Source organism: Spermophilus citellus (genome assembly GCF_964194105.1).
Source record: "Spermophilus citellus genome assembly, chromosome: 1".
NCBI classification, from domain to species: Eukaryota; Metazoa; Chordata; class Mammalia; order Rodentia; family Sciuridae; genus Spermophilus; species Spermophilus citellus.
In genome coordinates, this window is record NC_138182.1 from 102552436 (window position 1) to 102573411 (window position 20976).

A 20976-nucleotide genomic window follows, 5' to 3' on the forward strand; every position below is an offset into this window, starting at 1 on the left:
CGTGTTTGATTTAGAGTTCCAAATACATCTATCAATATAGGAGAAAACAGAGTGAAACGCCAAAATTCAAAGTGTTACTGGAAACGAACGCTTCAACATAGAAGAACGAAATTTGGGGAACCAAGTGGGCTTAGTGTACTGATCATTACCTGAAAGTATCATCCAGTTTGGGTGAAAAAATAGTTGCTGAGATTTCTGGAGACTCGCAATTTTGGGAAGCTTGGCAACCCCTTTCAATGAAAGTGTTTCTCCTCAGTCACTGCTGAGTGCTACATCAAGAGGAAACAGAACATAGAGATAGAACGTGAAACTGCTTTAATGTGTCAAGTTTCAAGAAGCTAGCACAAACCGTGTTTGGTTTAGAGTTCCAAATACATCTATCAATATAGGAGAAAACAGAGTGAAACGCCAAAATTCAAACTGTTACTGGAAACGAACGCTTCAACATAGAAGAACGAAATTTGGCGAACCAAGTGGGCTTAGTGTACTGATCATTACCTGAAAGTATCATCCAGTATGGGTGAAATCATAGTTGCTGAGATTTCTGGAGACTCGTAATTTCTGGAAGCTTGGCAACCTTTTTCAATGAAAGTATTTCTCCCCAGTCACTGCTTAGGGCTACATCAAGAGGAAACAGAACATAGAGATAGAACGTGAAACTGCTTTAGTGTGTCAAGTTTCAGGAAGCTAGCACAAACCGTGTTTGATTTAGAGTTCCAAATACATCTGTCAGTATAGGAGAAAACAGAGTTAAACGCCAAAATTCAAACAGTTACTGGAAGCGAACGCTTCAACATAAAAGAACGAAATTTGGGGAACCAAGTGAGCTTAGTGTACTGATCATTACCTGAAAGTATCATCCAGTTTGGGTGAAAAAATAGTTGCTGAGATTTCTGGAGACTCGCAATTTTGGGAAGCTTGGCAACCCCTTTCAATGAAAGTGTTTCTCCTCAGTCACTGCTGAGTGCTACATCAAGAGGAAACAGAACATAGAGATAGAACGTGAAACTGCTTTACTGTGTCAAGTTTCAAGAAGCTAGCACAAACCGTGTTTGGTTTAGAGTTCCAAATACATCTATCAATATAGGAGAAAACAGAGTGAAACGCCAAAATTCAAACTGTTACTGGAAACGAACGCTTCAACATAGAAGAACGAAATTTTGGGAACCCAGTGGGCTTACCGTACTCATCATTACCTGAAAGTATAATCCAGTTTGGGTGAAAAAATAGATGCTGAGATTTCTGGAGACTCGTAATTTTTGGAAGCTTGGCAACCCCTTTCAATGAAAGTGTTTCTCCCCAGTCACTGCTTAGGGCTACATCAAGAGGAGACAGAACATAGAGATAGAACGTGAAACTGCTTTATTGTGTCAAGTTTCAAGAAGCTAGCACAAACCGTGTTTGATTTAGAGTTCCAAATACATCTATCAATATAGGAGAAAACAGAGTAAAACGCCAAAATTCAAACTGTTACTGGAAACGAACGCTTCAACATAGAAGAACGAAATTTGGGGAACCAAGTGGGCTTAGTGTACTGATCATTACCTGAAAGTATCATCCAGGTTGGGTGAAATCATAGTTGCTGAGATTTCTGGAGACTCGTAATTTCTGGAAGCTTGGCAACCCCTGTCAATGAAAGTATTTCTCCCCAGTCACTGCTTAGGGCTACATCCAGAGGAAACAGAACATAGAGATAGAACGTGAAAGTGCTTTACTGTGTCAAGTTTCAAGAAGCTAGCACAAACCGTGTTTGATTTAGAGTTCCAAATACATCTGTCAGTATAGGAGAAAACAGAGTGAAACGCCAAGATTCAAACAGTTACTGGAAGCGAACGCTTCAACATAAAAGAACGAAATTTGGGGAACCAAGTGAGCTTAGTGTACTGATCATTACCTGAAAGTATCATCCAGTTTGGGTGAAAAAATAGTTGCTGAGATTTCTGGAGACTCGCAATTTTTGGAAGCTTGGCAACCCCTTTCAATGAAAGTGTTTCTCCTCAGTCACTGCTGAGTGCTACATCAAGAGGAAACAGAACATAGAGATAGAACGTGAAACTGCTTTACTGTGTCAAGTTTCAAGAAGCTAGCACAAACCGTGTTTGGTTTAGAGTTCCAAATACATCTATCAATATAGGAGAAAACAGAGTGAAACGCCAAAATTCAAACTGTTACTGGAAACGAACGCTTCAACATAGAAGAACGAAATTTGGGGAACCAAGTGGGCTTAGTGTACTGATCATTACCTGAAAGTATCATCCAGTTTGGGTGAAAAAATAGTTGCTGAGATTTCTGGAGACTCGCAATTTTGGGAAGCTTGGCAACCCCTTTCAATGAAAGTGTTTCTCCTCAGTCACTGCTGAGTGCTACATCAAGAGGAAACAGAACATAGAGATAGAACGTGAAACTGCTTTACTGTGTCAAGTTTCAAGAAGCTAGCACAAACCGTGTTTGGTTTAGAGTTCCAAATACATCTATCAATATAGGTGAAAACAGAGTGAAACGCCAAAATTCAAACTGTTACTGGAAACGAACGCTTCAACATAGAAGAACGAAATTTGGCGAACCAAGTGGGCTTAGTGTACTGATCATTACCTGAAAGTATCATCCAGTATGGGTGAAATCATAGTTGCTGAGATTTCTGGAGACTCGTAATTTCTGGAAGCTTGGCAACCCCTTTCAATGAAAGTATTTCTCCCCAGTCACTGCTTAGGGCTACATCAAGAGGAAACAGAACATAGAGATAGAACGTGAAACTGCTTTAGTGTGTCAAGTTTCAAGAAGCTAGCACAAACCGTGTTTGATTTAGAGTTCCAAATACATCTGTCATTATAGGAGAAAACAGAGTGAAACGCCAAAATTCAAACAGTTACTGGAAGCGAACGCTTCAACATAAAAGAACGAAATTTGGGGAACCAAGTGAGCTTAGTGTACTGATCATTACCTGAAAGTATCATCCAGTTTGGGTGAAAAAATAGTTGCTGAGATTTCTGGAGACTCGCAATTTTGGGAAGCTTGGCAACCCCTTTCAATGAAAGTGTTTCTCCTCAGTCACTGCTGAGTGCTACATCAAGAGGAAAGAGAACATATAGATAGAACTTGAAACTGCTTTACGGTGTCAAGTTTGAAGAAGGTAGCACAAACCGTGTTTGATTTAGAGTTCCAAATACATCTATCAATATAGGAGAAAACAGAGTGAAACGCCAAAATTCAAACTGTTACTGGAAACGAATGCTTCAACATAGAAGAACGAAATTTGGGGAACCAAGTGAGCTTAGTGTACCTATTATTACCTGAAAGTATCATCCAGTTTGGGTGAAATCATAGTTGCTGAGATTTCTGGAGACTCGTAATTTCTGGAAGCTTGGCAACCCCTGTCAATGAAAGTATTTCTCCCCAGTCACTGCTTAGGGCTACATCCAGAGGAAACAGAACATAGAGATAGAACGTGAAACTGCTTTACTGTGTCAAGTTTCAAGAAGCTAGCCCAAACCGTGTTTGATTTAGAGTTCCAAATACATCTGTCAGTATAGGAGAAAACAGAGTGAAACGCCAAAATTCAAACAGTTACTGGAAGTGAACGCTTCAACATAAAAGAACGAAATTTGGGGAACCAAGTGAGCTTAGTGTACTGATCATTACCTGAAAGTATCATCCAGTTTGGGTGAAAAAATAGTTGCTGAGATTTCTGGAGACTCGCAGTTTTGGGGAGCTTGGCAACCCCTTTCAATGAAAGTGTTTCTCCTCAGTCACTGCTGAGTGCTACATCAAGAGGAAACAGAACATAGAGATAGAACGTGAAACTGCTTTACTGTGTCAAGTTTCAAGAAGCTAGCACAAACCGTGTTTGGTTTAGAGTTCCAAATACATCTATCAATATAGGAGAAAACAGAGTGAAACGCCAAAATTCAAACTGTTACTGGAAACGAACGCTTCAACATAGAAGAACGAAATTTGGGGAACCCAGTGGGCTTAGCGTACTCATCATTACCTGAAAGTATCATCCAGTTTGGGTGAAAATATAGATGCTGAGATTTCTGGAGACTCGTAATTTTTGGAAGCTTGGCAACCCCTTTCAATGAAAGTGTTTCTCCCCAGTCACTGCTTAGGGCTACATCAAGAGGAGACAGAACATAGAGATAGAACGTGAATCTGCTTTACTGTGTCAAGTTTCAGGAAGCTAGCACAAACCGTGTTTGGGTTAGAGTTCCAAATACATCTATCAATATAGGAGAAAACAGAGTGAAACGCCAAAATTCAAACAGTTACTGGAAGCGAACGCATCAACATAGAAGAACGAAATTTGGGGAACCAAGTGGGCTTAGTGTACTGATCATTACGTGAAAGTATCATCCAGTTTGGGTGAAATCATAGTTGCTGAGATTTCTGGAGAGTCGTAATTTCTGGAAGCTTGGCAACCCCTTTCAATGAAAGTATTTCTCCTCAGTCACTGCTGAGTGCTACATCAAGAGGAAAGAAAACATAGAGATAGAACTTGAAACTGCTTTACTGTGTCAAGTTTCAAGAAGCTAGCACAAACCGTGTTTGGGTTAGAGTTCCAAATACATCTATCAATATAGGAGAAAACAGAGTGAAACGCCAAAATTCAAACTGTTACTGGAAACGAACGCTTCAACATAGAAGAACGAAATTTTGGGAACCCAGTGGGCTTAGCGTACTCATCATTACCTGAAAGTATCATCCAGTTTGGGTGAAAAAATAGATGCTGAGATTTCTGGAGACTCGTAATTTGGAAGCTTGGCAACCCCTTTCAATGAAAGTGTTTCTCCCCAGTCACTGCTTAGGGCTACATCAAGAGGAGACAGAACATAGAGATAGAACTTGAAACTGCTTTATTGTGTCAAGTTTCAAGAAGCTAGCACAAACCGTGTTTGATTTAGAGTTCCAAATACATCTATCAATATAGGAGAAAACAGAGTAAAACGCCAAAATTCAAACTGTTACTGGAATCGAACGCTTCAACATAGAAGAACGAAATTTGGCAAACCAAGTGGGCTTAGTGTACTGATCATTACCTGAAAGTATCATCCAGGTTGGGTGAAATCATAGTTGCTGAGATTTCTGGAGACTCGTAATTTCTGGAAGCTTGGCAACCCCTGTCATTGAAAGTATTTCTCCCCAGTCACTGCTTAGGGCTACATCTAGAGGAAACAGAACATAGAGATAGAACGTGAAACTGCTTTACTGTGTCAAGTTTCAAGAAGCTAGCACAAACCGTGTTTGATTTAGAGTTCCAAATACATCTATCAATATAGGAGAAAACAGAGTGAAACGCCAAAATTCAAAGTGTTACTGGAAACGAACGCTTCAACATAGAAGAACGAAATTTGGGGAACCAAGTGGGCTTAGTGTACTGATCATTACCTGAAAGTATCATCCAGTTTGGGTGAAAAAATAGTTGCTGAGATTTCTGGAGACTCGCAATTTTGGGAAGCTTGGCAACCCCTTTCAATGAAAGTGTTTCTCCTCAGTCACTGCTGAGTGCTACATCAAGAGGAAACAGAACATAGAGATAGAACGTGAAACTGCTTTAATGTGTCAAGTTTCAAGAAGCTAGCACAAACCGTGTTTGGTTTAGAGTTCCAAATACTTCTATCAATATAGGAGAAAACAGAGTGAAACGCCAAAATTCAAACTGTTACTGGAAACGAACGCTTCAACATAGAAGAACGAAATTTGGCGAACCAAGTGGGCTTAGTGTACTGATCATTACCTGAAAGTATCATCCAGTATGGGTGAAATCATAGTTGCTGAGATTTCTGGAGACTCGTAATTTCTGGAAGCTTGGCAACCTTTTTCAATGAAAGTATTTCTCCCCAGTCACTGCTTAGGGCTACATCAAGAGGAAACAGAACATAGAGATAGAACGTGAAACTGCTTTAGTGTGTCAAGTTTCAGGAAGCTAGCACAAACCGTGTTTGATTTAGAGTTCCAAATACATCTGTCAGTATAGGAGAAAACAGAGTTAAACGCCAAAATTCAAACAGTTACTGGAAGCGAACGCTTCAACATAAAAGAACGAAATTTGGGGAACCAAGTGAGCTTAGTGTACTGATCATTACCTGAAAGTATCATCCAGTTTGGGTGAAAAAATAGTTGCTGAGATTTCTGGAGACTCGCAATTTTGGGAAGCTTGGCAACCCCTTTCAATGAAAGTGTTTCTCCTCAGTCACTGCTGAGTGCTACATCAAGAGGAAACAGAACATAGAGATAGAACGTGAAACTGCTTTACTGTGTCAAGTTTCAAGAAGCTAGCACAAACCGTGTTTGGTTTAGAGTTCCAAATACATCTATCAATATAGGAGAAAACAGAGTGAAACGCCAAAATTCAAACTGTTACTGGAAACGAACGCTTCAACATAGAAGAACGAAATTTTGGGAACCCAGTGGGCTTACCGTACTCATCATTACCTGAAAGTATAATCCAGTTTGGGTGAAAAAATAGATGCTGAGATTTCTGGAGACTCGTAATTTTTGGAAGCTTGGCAACCCCTTTCAATGAAAGTGTTTCTCCCCAGTCACTGCTTAGGGCTACATCAAGAGGAGACAGAACATAGAGATAGAACGTGAAACTGCTTTATTGTGTCAAGTTTCAAGAAGCTAGCACAAACCGTGTTTGATTTAGAGTTCCAAATACATCTATCAATATAGGAGAAAACAGAGTAAAACGCCAAAATTCAAACTGTTACTGGAAACGAACGCTTCAACATAGAAGAACGAAATTTGGGGAACCAAGTGGGCTTAGTGTACTGATCATTACCTGAAAGTATCATCCAGGTTGGGTGAAATCATAGTTGCTGAGATTTCTGGAGACTCGTAATTTCTGGAAGCTTGGCAACCCCTGTCAATGAAAGTATTTCTCCCCAGTCACTGCTTAGGGCTACATCCAGAGGAAACAGAACATAGAGATAGAACGTGAAAGTGCTTTACTGTGTCAAGTTTCAAGAAGCTAGCACAAACCGTGTTTGATTTAGAGTTCCAAATACATCTGTCAGTATAGGAGAAAACAGAGTGAAACGCCAAGATTCAAACAGTTACTGGAAGCGAACGCTTCAACATAAAAGAACGAAATTTGGGGAACCAAGTGAGCTTAGTGTACTGATCATTACCTGAAAGTATCATCCAGTTTGGGTGAAAAAATAGTTGCTGAGATTTCTGGAGACTCGCAATTTTTGGAAGCTTGGCAACCCCTTTCAATGAAAGTGTTTCTCCTCAGTCACTGCTGAGTGCTACATCAAGAGGAAACAGAACATAGAGATAGAACGTGAAACTGCTTTACTGTGTCAAGTTTCAAGAAGCTAGCACAAACCGTGTTTGGTTTAGAGTTCCAAATACATCTATCAATATAGGAGAAAACAGAGTGAAACGCCAAAATTCAAACTGTTACTGGAAACGAACGCTTCAACATAGAAGAACGAAATTTGGGGAACCAAGTGGGCTTAGTGTACTGATCATTACCTGAAAGTATCATCCAGTTTGGGTGAAAAAATAGTTGCTGAGATTTCTGGAGACTCGCAATTTTGGGAAGCTTGGCAACCCCTTTCAATGAAAGTGTTTCTCCTCAGTCACTGCTGAGTGCTACATCAAGAGGAAACAGAACATAGAGATAGAACGTGAAACTGCTTTACTGTGTCAAGTTTCAAGAAGCTAGCACAAACCGTGTTTGGTTTAGAGTTCCAAATACATCTATCAATATAGGTGAAAACAGAGTGAAACGCCAAAATTCAAACTGTTACTGGAAACGAACGCTTCAACATAGAAGAACAAAATTTGGCGAACCAAGTGGGCTTAGTGTACTGATCATTACCTGAAAGTATCATCCAGTATGGGTGAAATCATAGTTGCTGAGATTTCTGGAGACTCGTAATTTCTGGAAGCTTGGCAACCCCTTTCAATGAAAGTATTTCTCCCCAGTCACTGCTTAGGGCTACATCAAGAGGAAACAGAACATAGAGATAGAACGTGAAACTGCTTTAGTGTGTCAAGTTTCAAGAAGCTAGCACAAACCGTGTTTGATTTAGAGTTCCAAATACATCTGTCATTATAGGAGAAAACAGAGTGAAACGCCAAAATTCAAACAGTTACTGGAAGCGAACGCTTCAACATAAAAGAACGAAATTTGGGGAACCAAGTGAGCTTAGTGTACTGATCATTACCTGAAAGTATCATCCAGTTTGGGTGAAAAAATAGTTGCTGAGATTTCTGGAGACTCGCAATTTTGGGAAGCTTGGCAACCCCTTTCAATGAAAGTGTTTCTCCTCAGTCACTGCTGAGTGCTACATCAAGAGGAAAGAGAACATATAGATAGAACTTGAAACTGCTTTACGGTGTCAAGTTTGAAGAAGGTAGCACAAACCGTGTTTGATTTAGAGTTCCAAATACATCTATCAATATAGGAGAAAACAGAGTGAAACGCCAAAATTCAAACTGTTACTGGAAACGAATGCTTCAACATAGAAGAACGAAATTTGGGGAACCAAGTGAGCTTAGTGTACCTATTATTACCTGAAAGTATCATCCAGTTTGGGTGAAATCATAGTTGCTGAGATTTCTGGAGACTCGTAATTTCTGGAAGCTTGGCAACCCCTGTCAATGAAAGTATTTCTCCCCAGTCACTGCTTAGGGCTACATCCAGAGGAAACAGAACATAGAGATAGAACGTGAAACTGCTTTACTGTGTCAAGTTTCAAGAAGCTAGCCCAAACCGTGTTTGATTTAGAGTTCCAAATACATCTGTCAGTATAGGAGAAAACAGAGTGAAACGCCAAAATTCAAACAGTTACTGGAAGTGAACGCTTCAACATAAAAGAACGAAATTTGGGGAACCAAGTGAGCTTAGTGTACTGATCATTACCTGAAAGTATCATCCAGTTTGGGTGAAAAAATAGTTGCTGAGATTTCTGGAGACTCGCAGTTTTGGGGAGCTTGGCAACCCCTTTCAATGAAAGTGTTTCTCCTCAGTCACTGCTGAGTGCTACATCAAGAGGAAACAGAACATAGAGATAGAACGTGAAACTGCTTTACTGTGTCAAGTTTCAAGAAGCTAGCACAAACCGTGTTTGGTTTAGAGTTCCAAATACATCTATCAATATAGGAGAAAACAGAGTGAAACGCCAAAATTCAAACTGTTACTGGAAACGAACGCTTCAACATAGAAGAACGAAATTTGGGGAACCCAGTGGGCTTAACGTACTCATCATTACCTGAAAGTATCATCCAGTTTGGGTGAAAATATAGATGCTGAGATTTCTGGAGACTCGTAATTTTTGGAAGCTTGGCAACCCCTTTCAATGAAAGTGTTTCTCCCCAGTCACTGCTTAGGGCTACATCAAGAGGAGACAGAACATAGAGATAGAACGTGAAACTGCTTTACTGTGTCAAGTTTCAAGAAGCTAGCACAAACCGTGTTTGGGTTAGAGTTCCAAATACATCTATCAATATAGGAGAAAACAGAGTGAAACGCCAAAATTCAAACAGTTACTGGAAGCGAACGCATCAACATAGAAGAACGAAATTTGGGGAACCAAGTGGGCTTAGTGTACTGATCATTACGTGAAAGTATCATCCAGTTTGGGTGAAATCATAGTTGCTGAGATTTCTGGAGAGTCGTAATTTCTGGAAGCTTGGCAACCCCTTTCAATGAAAGTATTTCTCCTCAGTCACTGCTGAGTGCTACATCAAGAGGAAAGAAAACATAGAGATAGAACTTGAAACTGCTTTACTGTGTCAAGTTTCAAGAAGCTAGCACAAACCGTGTTTGGGTTAGAGTTCCAAATACATCTATCAATATAGGAGAAAACAGAGTGAAACGCCAAAATTCAAACTGTTACTGGAAACGAACGCTTCAACATAGAAGAACGAAATTTTGGGAACCCAGTGGGCTTAGCGTACTCATCATTACCTGAAAGTATCATCCAGTTTGGGTGAAAAAATAGATGCTGAGATTTCTGGAGACTCGTAATTTGGAAGCTTGGCAACCCCTTTCAATGAAAGTGTTTCTCCCCAGTCACTGCTTAGGGCTACATCAAGAGGAGACAGAACATAGAGATAGAACTTGAAACTGCTTTATTGTGTCAAGTTTCAAGAAGCTAGCACAAACCGTGTTTGATTTAGAGTTCCAAATACATCTATCAATATAGGAGAAAACAGAGTAAAACGCCAAAATTCAAACTGTTACTGGAATCGAACGCTTCAACATAGAAGAACGAAATTTGGCAAACCAAGTGGGCTTAGTGTACTGATCATTACCTGAAAGTATCATCCAGGTTGGGTGAAATCATAGTTGCTGAGATTTCTGGAGACTTGTAATTTCTGGAAGCTTGGCTACCCCTGTCATTGAAAGTATTTCTCCCCAGTCACTGCTTAGGGCTACATCTAGAGGAAACAGAACATAGAGATAGAACGTGAAACTGCTTTACTGTGTCAAGTTTCAAGAAGCTAGCACAAACCGTGTTTGATTTAGAGTTCCAAATACATCTATCAATATAGGAGAAAACAGAGTGAAACGCCAAAATTCAAAGTGTTACTGGAAACGAACGCTTCAACATAGAAGAACGAAATTTGGGGAACCAAGTGGGCTTAGTGTACTGATCATTACCTGAAAGTATCATCCAGTTTGGGTGAAAAAATAGTTGCTGAGATTTCTGGAGACTCGCAATTTTGGGAAGCTTGGCAACCCCTTTCAATGAAAGTGTTTCTCCTCAGTCACTGCTGAGTGCTACATCAAGAGGAAACAGAACATAGAGATAGAACGTGAAACTGCTTTAATGTGTCAAGTTTCAAGAAGCTAGCACAAACCGTGTTTGGGTTAGAGTTCCAAATACATCTATCAATATAGGAGAAAACAGAGTGAAACGCCAAAATTCAAACTGTTACTGGAAACGAACGCTTCAACATAGAAGAACGAAATTTGGCGAACCAAGTGGGCTTAGTGTACTGATCATTACCTGAAAGTATCATCCAGTTTGGGTGAAATCATAGTTGCTGAGATTTCTGGAGACTCGTAATTTCTGGAAGCTTGGCAACCCCTTTCAATGAAAGTATTTCTCCCCAGTCACTGCTTAGGGCTACATCAAGAGGAAACAGAACATAGAGATAGAACGTGAAACTGCTTTAGTGTTTCAAGTTTCAGGAAGCTAGCACAAACCGTGTTTGATTTAGAGTTCCAAATACATCTGTCAGTATAGGAGAAAACAGAGTTAAACGCCAAAATTCAAACAGTTACTGGAAGCGAACGCTTCAACATAAAAGAACGAAATTTGGGGAACCAAGTGAGCTTAGTGTACTGATCATTACCTGAAAGTATCATCCAGTTTGGGTGAAAAAATAGTTGCTGAGATTTCTGGAGACTCGCAATTTTGGGAAGCTTGGCAACCCCTTTCAATGAAAGTGTTTCTCCTCAGTCACTGCTGAGTGCTACATCAAGAGGTAACAGAACATAGAGATAGAACGTGAAACTGCTTTAATGTGTCAAGTTTCAAGAAGCTAGCACAAACCGTGTTTGGTTTAGAGTTCCAAATACATCTATCAATATAGGAGAAAACAGAGTGAAACGCCAAAATTCAAACTGTTACTGGAAACGAACGCTTCAACATAGAAGAACGAAATTTTGGGAACCCAGTGGGCTTACCGTACTCATCATTACCTGAAAGTATAATCCAGTTTGGGTGAAAAAATAGATGCTGAGATTTCTGGAGACTCGTAATTTTTGGAAGCTTGGCAACCCCTTTCAATGAAAGTGTTTCTCCCCAGTCACTGCTTAGGGCTACATCAAGAGGAGACAGAACATAGAGATAGAACGTGAAACTGCTTTATTGTGTCAAGTTTCAAGAAGCTAGCACAAACCGTGTTTGATTTAGAGTTCCAAATACATCTATCAATATAGGAGAAAACAGAGTAAAACGCCAAAATTCAAACTGTTACTGGAAACGAACGCTTCAACATAGAAGAACGAAATTTGGGGAACCAAGTGGGCTTAGTGTACTGATCATTACCTGAAAGTATCATCCAGGTTGGGTGAAATCATAGTTGCTGAGATTTCTGGAGACTCGTAATTTCTGGAAGCTTGGCAACCTCTGTCAATGAAAGTATTTCTCCCCAGTCACTGCTTAGGGCTACATCCAGAGGAAACAGAACATAGAGATAGAACGTGAAAGTGCTTTACTGTGTCAAGTTTCAAGAAGCTAGCACAAACCGTGTTTGATTTAGAGTTCCAAATACATCTGTCAGTATAGGAGAAAACAGAGTGAAACGCCAAGATTCAAACAGTTACTGGAAGCGAACGCTTCAACATAAAAGAACGAAATTTGGGGAACCAAGTGAGCTTAGTGTACTGATCATTACCTGAAAGTATCATCCAGTTTGGGTGAAAAAATAGTTGCTGAGATTTCTGGAGACTCGCAATTTTTGGAAGCTTGGCAACCCCTTTCAATGAAAGTGTTTCTCCTCAGTCACTGCTGAGTGCTACATCAAGAGGAAACAGAACATAGAGATAGAACGTGAAACTGCTTTACTGTGTCAAGTTTCAAGAAGCTAGCACAAACCGTGTTTGATTTAGAGTTCCAAATACATCTATCAATATAGGAGAAAACAGAGTGAAACGCCAAAATTCAAACTGTTACTGGAAACGAACGCTTCAACATAGAAGAACGAAATTTGGGGAACCAAGTGGGCTTAGTGTACTGATCATTACCTGAAAGTATCATCCAGTTTGGGTGAAAAAATAGTTGCTGAGATTTCTGGAGACTCGCAATTTTGGGAAGCTTGGCAACCCCTTTCAATGAAAGTGTTTCTCCTCAGTCACTGCTGAGTGCTACATCAAGAGGAAACAGAACATAGAGATAGAACGTGAAACTGCTTTACTGTGTCAAGTTTCAAGAAGCTAGCACAAACCGTGTTTGGTTTAGAGTTCCAAATACATCTATCAATATAGGTGAAAACAGAGTGAAACGCCAAAATTCAAACTGTTACTGGAAACGAACGCTTCAACATAGAAGAACGAAATTTGGTGAACCAAGTGGGCTTAGTGTACTGATCATTACCTGAAAGTATCATCCAGTATGGGTGAAATCATAGTTGCTGAGATTTCTGGAGACTCGTAATTTCTGGAAGCTTGGCAACCCCTTTCAATGAAAGTATTTCTCCCCAGTCACTGCTTAGGGCTACATCAAGAGGAAACAGAACATAGAGATAGAACGTGAAACTGCTTTAGTGTGTCAAGTTTCAAGAAGCTAGCACAAACCGTGTTTGATTTAGAGTTCTAAATACATCTGTCATTATAGGAGAAAACAGAGTGAAACGCCAAAATTCAAACAGTTACTGGAAGCGAACGCTTCAACATAAAAGAACGAAATTTGGGGAACCAAGTGAGCTTAGTGTACTGATCATTACCTGAAAGTATCATCCAGTTTGGGTGAAAAAATAGTTGCTGAGATTTCTGGAGACTCGCAATTTTGGGAAGCTTGGCAACCCCTTTCAATGAAAGTGTTTCTCCTCAGTCACTGCTGAGTGCTACATCAAGAGGAAAGAGAACATATAGATAGAACTTGAAACTGCTTTACGGTGTCAAGTTTGAAGAAGGTAGCACAAACCGTGTTTGATTTAGAGTTCCAAATACATCTATCAATATAGGAGAAAACAGAGTGAAACGCCAAAATTCAAACTGTTACTGGAAACGAATGCTTCAACATAGAAGAACGAAATTTGGGGAACCAAGTGAGCTTAGTGTACCTATTATTACCTGAAAGTATCATCCAGTTTGGGTGAAATCATAGTTGCTGAGATTTCTGGAGACTCGTAATTTCTGGAAGCTTGGCAACCCCTGTCAATGAAAGTATTTCTCCCCAGTCACTGCTTAGGGCTACATCCAGAGGAAACAGAACATAGAGATAGAACGTGAAACTGCTTTACTGTGTCAAGTTTCAAGAAGCTAGCACAAACCGTGTTTGATTTAGAGTTCCAAATACATCTGTCAGTATAGGAGAAAACAGAGTGAAACGCCAAAATTCAAACAGTTACTGGAAGTGAACGCTTCAACATAAAAGAACGAAATTTGGGGAACCAAGTGAGCTTAGTGTACTGATCATTACCTGAAAGTATCATCCAGTTTGGGTGAAAAAATAGTTGCTGAGATTTCTGGAGACTCGCAGTTTTGGGGAGCTTGGCAACCCCTTTCAATGAAAGTGTTTCTCCTCAGTCACTGCTGAGTGCTACATCAAGAGGAAACAGAACATAGAGATAGAACGTGAAACTGCTTTACTGTGTCAAGTTTCAAGAAGCTAGCACAAACCGTGTTTGGTTTAGAGTTCCAAATACATCTATCAATATAGGAGAAAACAGAGTGAATCGCCAAAATTCAAACTGTTACTGGAAACGAACGCTTCAACATAGAAGAACGAAATTTGGGGAACCCAGTGGGCTTAGCGTACTCATCATTACCTGAAAGTATCATCCAGTTTGGGTGAAAATATAGATGCTGAGATTTCTGGAGACTCGTAATTTTTGGAAGCTTGGCAACCCCTTTCAATGAAAGTGTTTCTCCCCAGTCACTGCTTAGGGCTACATCAAGAGGAGACAGAACATAGAGATAGAACGTGAAACTGCTTTACTGTGTCAAGTTTCAAGAAGCTAGCACAAACCGTGTTTGGGTTAGAGTTCCAAATACATCTATCAATATAGGAGAAAACAGAGTGAAACGCCAAAATTCTAACTGTTACTGGAAACGAACGCTTCAACATAGAAGAACGAAATTTGGGGAACCAAGTGGGCTTAGTGTACTGATCATTACCTGAAAGTATCATCCAGTTTGGGTGAAATCATAGTTGCTGAGATTTCTGGAGACTCGTAATTTCTGGAAGCTTGGCAACCTCTGTCAATGAAAGTATTTTTCCCCAGTCACTGCTTAGGGCTACATCCAGAGGAAACAGAACATAGTGATAGAACGTGAAACTGCTTTACTGTGTCAAGTTTCAAGAAGCTAGCACAAACCCTGTTTGATTTAGAGTTCCAAATACATCTGTCAGTATAGGAGAAAACAGAGTGAAACGCCAAAATTCAAACAGTTACTGGAAGCGAAGGCATCAACATAGAAGAACGAAATTTGGGGAACCAAGTGGGCTTAGTGTACTGATCATTACGTGAAAGTATCATCCAGTTTGGGTGAAATCATAGTTGCTGAGATTTCTGGAGAGTCGTAATTTCTGGAAGCTTGGCAACCCCTTTCAATGAAAGTGTTTCTCCTCAGTCACTGCTGAGTGCTACATCAAGAGGAAAGAAAACATAGAGATAGAACTTGAAACTGCTTTACTGTGTCAAGTTTCAAGAAGCTAGCACAAACCGTGTTTGATTTAGAGTTCCAAATACATCTGTCAGTATAGGAGAAAACAGAGTGAAACGCCAAAATTCAAACAGTTACTGGAAGTGAACGCTTCAACATAAAAGAACGAAATTTGGGGAACCAAGTGAGCTTAGTGTACTGATCATTACCTGAAAGTATCATCCAGTTTGGGTTAAAAAATAGTTGCTGAGATTTCTGGAGACTCGCAATTTTGGGAAGCTTGGCAACCCCTTTCAATGAAAGTGTTTCTCCTCAGTCACTGCTGAGTGCTACATCAAGAGGAAACAGAACATAGAGATAGAACGTGAAACTGCTTTACTGTGTCAAGTTTCAAGAAGCTAGCACAAACCGTGTTTGGTTTAGAGTTCCAAATACATCTATCAATATAGGTGAAAACAGAGTGAAACGCCAAAATTCAAACTGTTACTGGAAACGAACGCTTCAACATAGAAGAACGAAATTTGGCGAACCAAGTGGGCTTAGTGTACTGATCATTACCTGAAAGTATCATCCAGTATGGGTGAAATCATAGTTGCTGAGATTTCTGGAGACTCGTAATTTCTGGAAGCTTGGCAACCCCTTTCAATGAAAGTATTTCTCCCCAGTCACTGCTTAGGGCTACATCAAGAGGAAACAGAACATAGAGATAGAACGTGAAACTGCTTTAGTGTGTCAAGTTTCAAGAAGCTAGCACAAACCGTGTTTGATTTAGAGTTCCAAATACATCTGTCATTATAGGAGAAAACAGAGTGAAACGCCAAAATTCAAGCAGTTACTGGAAGCGAACGCTTCAACATAAAAGAACGAAATTTGGGGAACCAAGTGAGCTTAGTGTACTGATCATTACCTGAAAGTATCATCCAGTTTGGGTGAAAAAATAGTTGCTGAGATTTCTGGAGACTCGCAATTTTGGGAAGCTTGGCAACCCCTTTCAATGAAAGTGTTTCTCCTCAGTCACTGCTGAGTGCTACATCAAGAGGAAAGAGAACATATAGATAGAACTTGAAACTGCTTTACGGTGTCAAGTTTGAAGAAGGTAGCACAAACCGTGTTTGATTTAGAGTTCCAAATACATCTATCAATATAGGAGAAAACAGAGTGAAACGCCAAAATTCAAACTGTTACTGGAAACGAATGCTTCAACATAGAAGAACGAAATTTGGGGAACCAAGTGAGCTTAGTGTACCTATTATTACCTGAAAGTATCATCCAGTTTGGGTGAAATCATAGTTGCTGAGATTTCTGGAGACTCGTAATTTCTGGAAGCTTGGCAACCCCTGTCAATGAAAGTATTTCTCCCCAGTCACTGCTTAGGGCTACATCCAGAGGAAACAGAACATAGAGATAGAACGTGAAACTGCTTTACTGTGTCAAGTTTCAAGAAGCTAGCCCAAACCGTGTTTGATTTAGAGTTCCAAATACATCTGTCAGTATAGGAGAAAACAGAGTGAAACGCCAAAATTCAAACAGTTACTGGAAGTGAACGCTTCAACATAAAAGAACGAAATTTGGGGAACCAAGTGAGCTTAGTGTACTGATCATTACCTGAAAGTATCATCCAGTTTGGGTGAAAAAATAGTTGCTGAGATTTCTGGAGACTCGCAGTTTTGGGGAGCTTGGCAACCCCTTTCAATGAAAGTGTTTCTCCTCAGTCACTGCTGAGTGCTACATCAAGAGGAAACAGAACATAGAGATAGAACGTGAAACTGCTTTACTGTGTCAAGTTTCAAGAAGCTAGCACAAACCGTGTTTGGTTTAGAGTTCCAAATACATCTATCAATATAGGAGAAAACAGAGTGAAACGCCAAAATTCAAACTGTTACTGGAAACGAACGCTTCAACATAGAAGAACGAAATTTGGGGAACCCAGTGGGCTTAACGTACTCATCATTACCTGAAAGTATCATCCAGTTTGGGTGAAAATATAGATGCTGAGATTTCTGGAGACTCGTAATTTTTGGAAGCTTGGCAACCCCTTTCAATGAAAGTGTTTCTCCCCAGTCACTGCTTAGGGCTACATCAAGAGGAGACAGAACATAGAGATAGAACGTGAAACTGCTTTACTGTGTCAAGTTTCAAGAAGCTAGCACAAACCGTGTTTGGGTTAGAGTTCCAAATACATCTATCAATATAGGAGAAAACAGAGTGAAACGCCAAAATTCAAACAGTTACTGGAAGCGAACGCATCAACATAGAAGAACGAAATTTGGGGAACCAAGTGGGCTTAGTGTACTGATCATTACGTGAAAGTATCATCCAGTTTGGGTGAAATCATAGTTGCTGAGATTTCTGGAGAGTCGTAATTTCTGGAAGCTTGGCAACCCCTTTCAATGAAAGTATTTCTCCTCAGTCACTGCTGAGTGCTACATCAAGAGGAAAGAAAACATAGAGATAGAACTTGAAACTGCTTTACTGTGTCAAGTTTCAAGAAGCTAGCACAAACCGTGTTTGGGTTAGAGTTCCAAATACATCTATCAATATAGGAGAAAACAGAGTGAAACGCCAAAATTCAAACTGTTACTGGAAACGAACGCTTCAACATAGAAGAACGAAATTTTGGGAACCCAGTGGGCTTAGCGTACTCATCATTACCTGAAAGTATCATCCAGTTTGGGTGAAAAAATAGATGCTGAGATTTCTGGAGACTCGTAATTTGGAAGCTTGGCAACCCCTTTCAATGAAAGTGTTTCTCCCCAGTCACTGCTTAGGGCTACATCAAGAGGAGACAGAACATAGAGATAGAACTTGAAACTGCTTTATTGTGTCAAGTTTCAAGAAGCTAGCACAAACCGTGTTTGATTTAGAGTTCCAAATACATCTATCAATATAGGAGAAAACAGAGTAAAACGCCAAAATTCAAACTGTTACTGGAATCGAACGCTTCAACATAGAAGAACGAAATTTGGCAAACCAAGTGGGCTTAGTGTACTGATCATTACCTGAAAGTATCATCCAGGTTGGGTGAAATCATAGTTGCTGAGATTTCTGGAGACTTGTAATTTCTGGAAGCTTGGCAACCCCTGTCATTGAAAGTATTTCTCCCCAGTCACTGCTTAGGGCTACATCTAGAGGAAACAGAACATAGAGATAGAACGTGAAACTGCTTTACTGTGTCAAGTTTCAAGAAGCTAGCACAAACCGTGTTTGATTTAGAGTTCCAAATACATCTATCAATATAGGAGAAAACAGAGTGAAACGCCAAAATTCAAAGTGTTACTGGAAACGAACGCTTCAACATAGAAGAACGAAATTTGGGGAACCAAGTGGGCTTAGTGTACTGATCATTACCTGAAAGTATCATCCAGTTTGGGTGAAAAAATAGTTGCTGAGATTTCTGGAGACTCGCAATTTTGGGAAGCTTGGCAACCCCTTTCAATGAAAGTGTTTCTCCTCAGTCACTGCTGAGTGCTACATCAAGAGGAAACAGAACATAGAGATAGAACGTGAAACTGCTTTAATGTGTCAAGTTTCAAGAAGCTAGCACAAACCGTGTTTGGGTTAGAGTTCCAAATACATCTATCAATATAGGAGAAAACAGAGTGAAACGCCAAAATTCAAACTGTTACTGGAAACGAACGCTTCAACATAGAAGAACGAAATTTGGCGAACCAAGTGGGCTTAGTGTACTGATCATTACCTGAAAGTATCATCCAGTTTGGGTGAAATCATAGTTGCTGAGATTTCTGGAGACTCGTAATTTCTGGAAGCTTGGCAACCCCTTTCAATGAAAGTATTTCTCCCCAGTCACTGCTTAGGGCTACATCAAGAGGAAACAGAACATAGAGATAGAACGTGAAACTGCTTTAGTGTGTCAAGTTTCAGGAAGCTAGCACAAACCGTGTTTGATTTAGAGTTCCAAATACATCTGTCAGTATAGGAGAAAACAGAGTTAAACGCCAAAATTCAAACAGTTACTGGAAGCGAACGCTTCAACATAAAAGAACGAAATTTGGGGAACCAAGTGAGCTTAGTGTACTGATCATTACCTGAAAGTATCATCCAGTTTGGGTGAAAAAATAGTTGCTGAGATTTCTGGAGACTCGCAATTTTGGGAAGCTTGGCAACCCCTTTCAATGAAAGTGTTTCTCCTCAGTCACTGCTGAGTGCTACATCAAGAGGTAACAGAACATAGAGATAGAACGTGAAACTGCTTTAATGTGTCAAGTTTCAAGAAGCTAGCACAAACCGTGTTTGGTTTAGAGTTCCAAATACATCTATCAATATAGGAGAAAACAGAGTGAAACGCCAAAATTCAAACTGTTACTGGAAACGAACGCTTCAACATAGAAGAACGAAATTTTGGGAACCCAGTGGGCTTACCGTACTCATCATTACCTGAAAGTATAATCCAGTTTGGGTGAAAAAATAGATGCTGAGATTTCTGGAGACTCGTAATTTTTGGAAGCTTGGCAACCCCTTTCAATGAAAGTGTTTCTCCCCAGTCACTGCTTAGGGCTACATCAAGAGGAGACAGAACATAGAGATAGAACGTGAAACTGCTTTATTGTGTCAAGTTTCAAGAAGCTAGCACAAACCGTGTTTGATTTAGAGTTCCAAATACATCTATCAATATAGGAGAAAACAGAGTAAAACGCCAAAATTCAAACTGTTACTGGAAACGAACGCTTCAACATAGAAGAACGAAATTTGGGGAACCAAGTGGGCTTAGTGTACTGATCATTCCCTGAAAGTATCATCCAGGTTGGGTGAAATCATAGTTGCTGAGATTTCTGGAGACTCGTAATTTCTGGAAGCTTGGCAACCTCTGTCAATGAAAGTATTTCTCCCCAGTCACTGCTTAGGGCTACATCCAGAGGAAACAGAACATAGAGATAGAACGTGAAAGTGCTTTACTGTGTCAAGTTTCAAGAAGCTAGCACAAACCGTGTTTGATTTAGAGTTCCAAATACATCTGTCAGTATAGGAGAAAACAGAGTGAAACGCCAAGATTCAAACAGTTACTGGAAGCGAACGCTTCAACATAAAAGAACGAAATTTGGGGAACCAAGTGAGCTTAGTGTACTGATCATTACCTGAAAGTATCATCCAGTTTGGGTGAAAAAATAGTTGCTGAGATTTCTGGAGACTCGCAATTTTTGGAAGCTTGGCAACCCCTTTCAATGAAAGTGTTTCTCCTCAGTCACTGCTGAGTGCTACATCAAGAGGAAACAGAACATAGAGATAGAACGTGAAACTGCTTTACTGTGTCAAGTTTCAAGAAGCTAGCACAAACCGTGTTTGATTTAGAGTTCCAAATACATCTATCAATATAGGAGAAAACAGAGTGAAACGCCAAAATTCAAACTGTTACTGGAAACGAACGCTTCAACATAGAAGAACGAAATTTGGGGAACCAAGTGGGCTTAGTGTACTGATCATTACCTGAAAGTATCATCCAGTTTGGGTGAAAAAATAGTTGCTGAGATTTCTGGAGACTCGCAATTTTGGGAAGCTTGGCAACCCCTTTCAATGAAAGTGTTTCTCCTCAGTCACTGCTGAGTCCTACATCAAGAGGAAACAGAACATAGAGATAGAACGTGAAACTGCTTTACTGTATCAAGTTTCAAGAAGCTAGCACAAACCGTGTTTGGTTTAGAGTTCCAAATACATCTATCAATATAGGT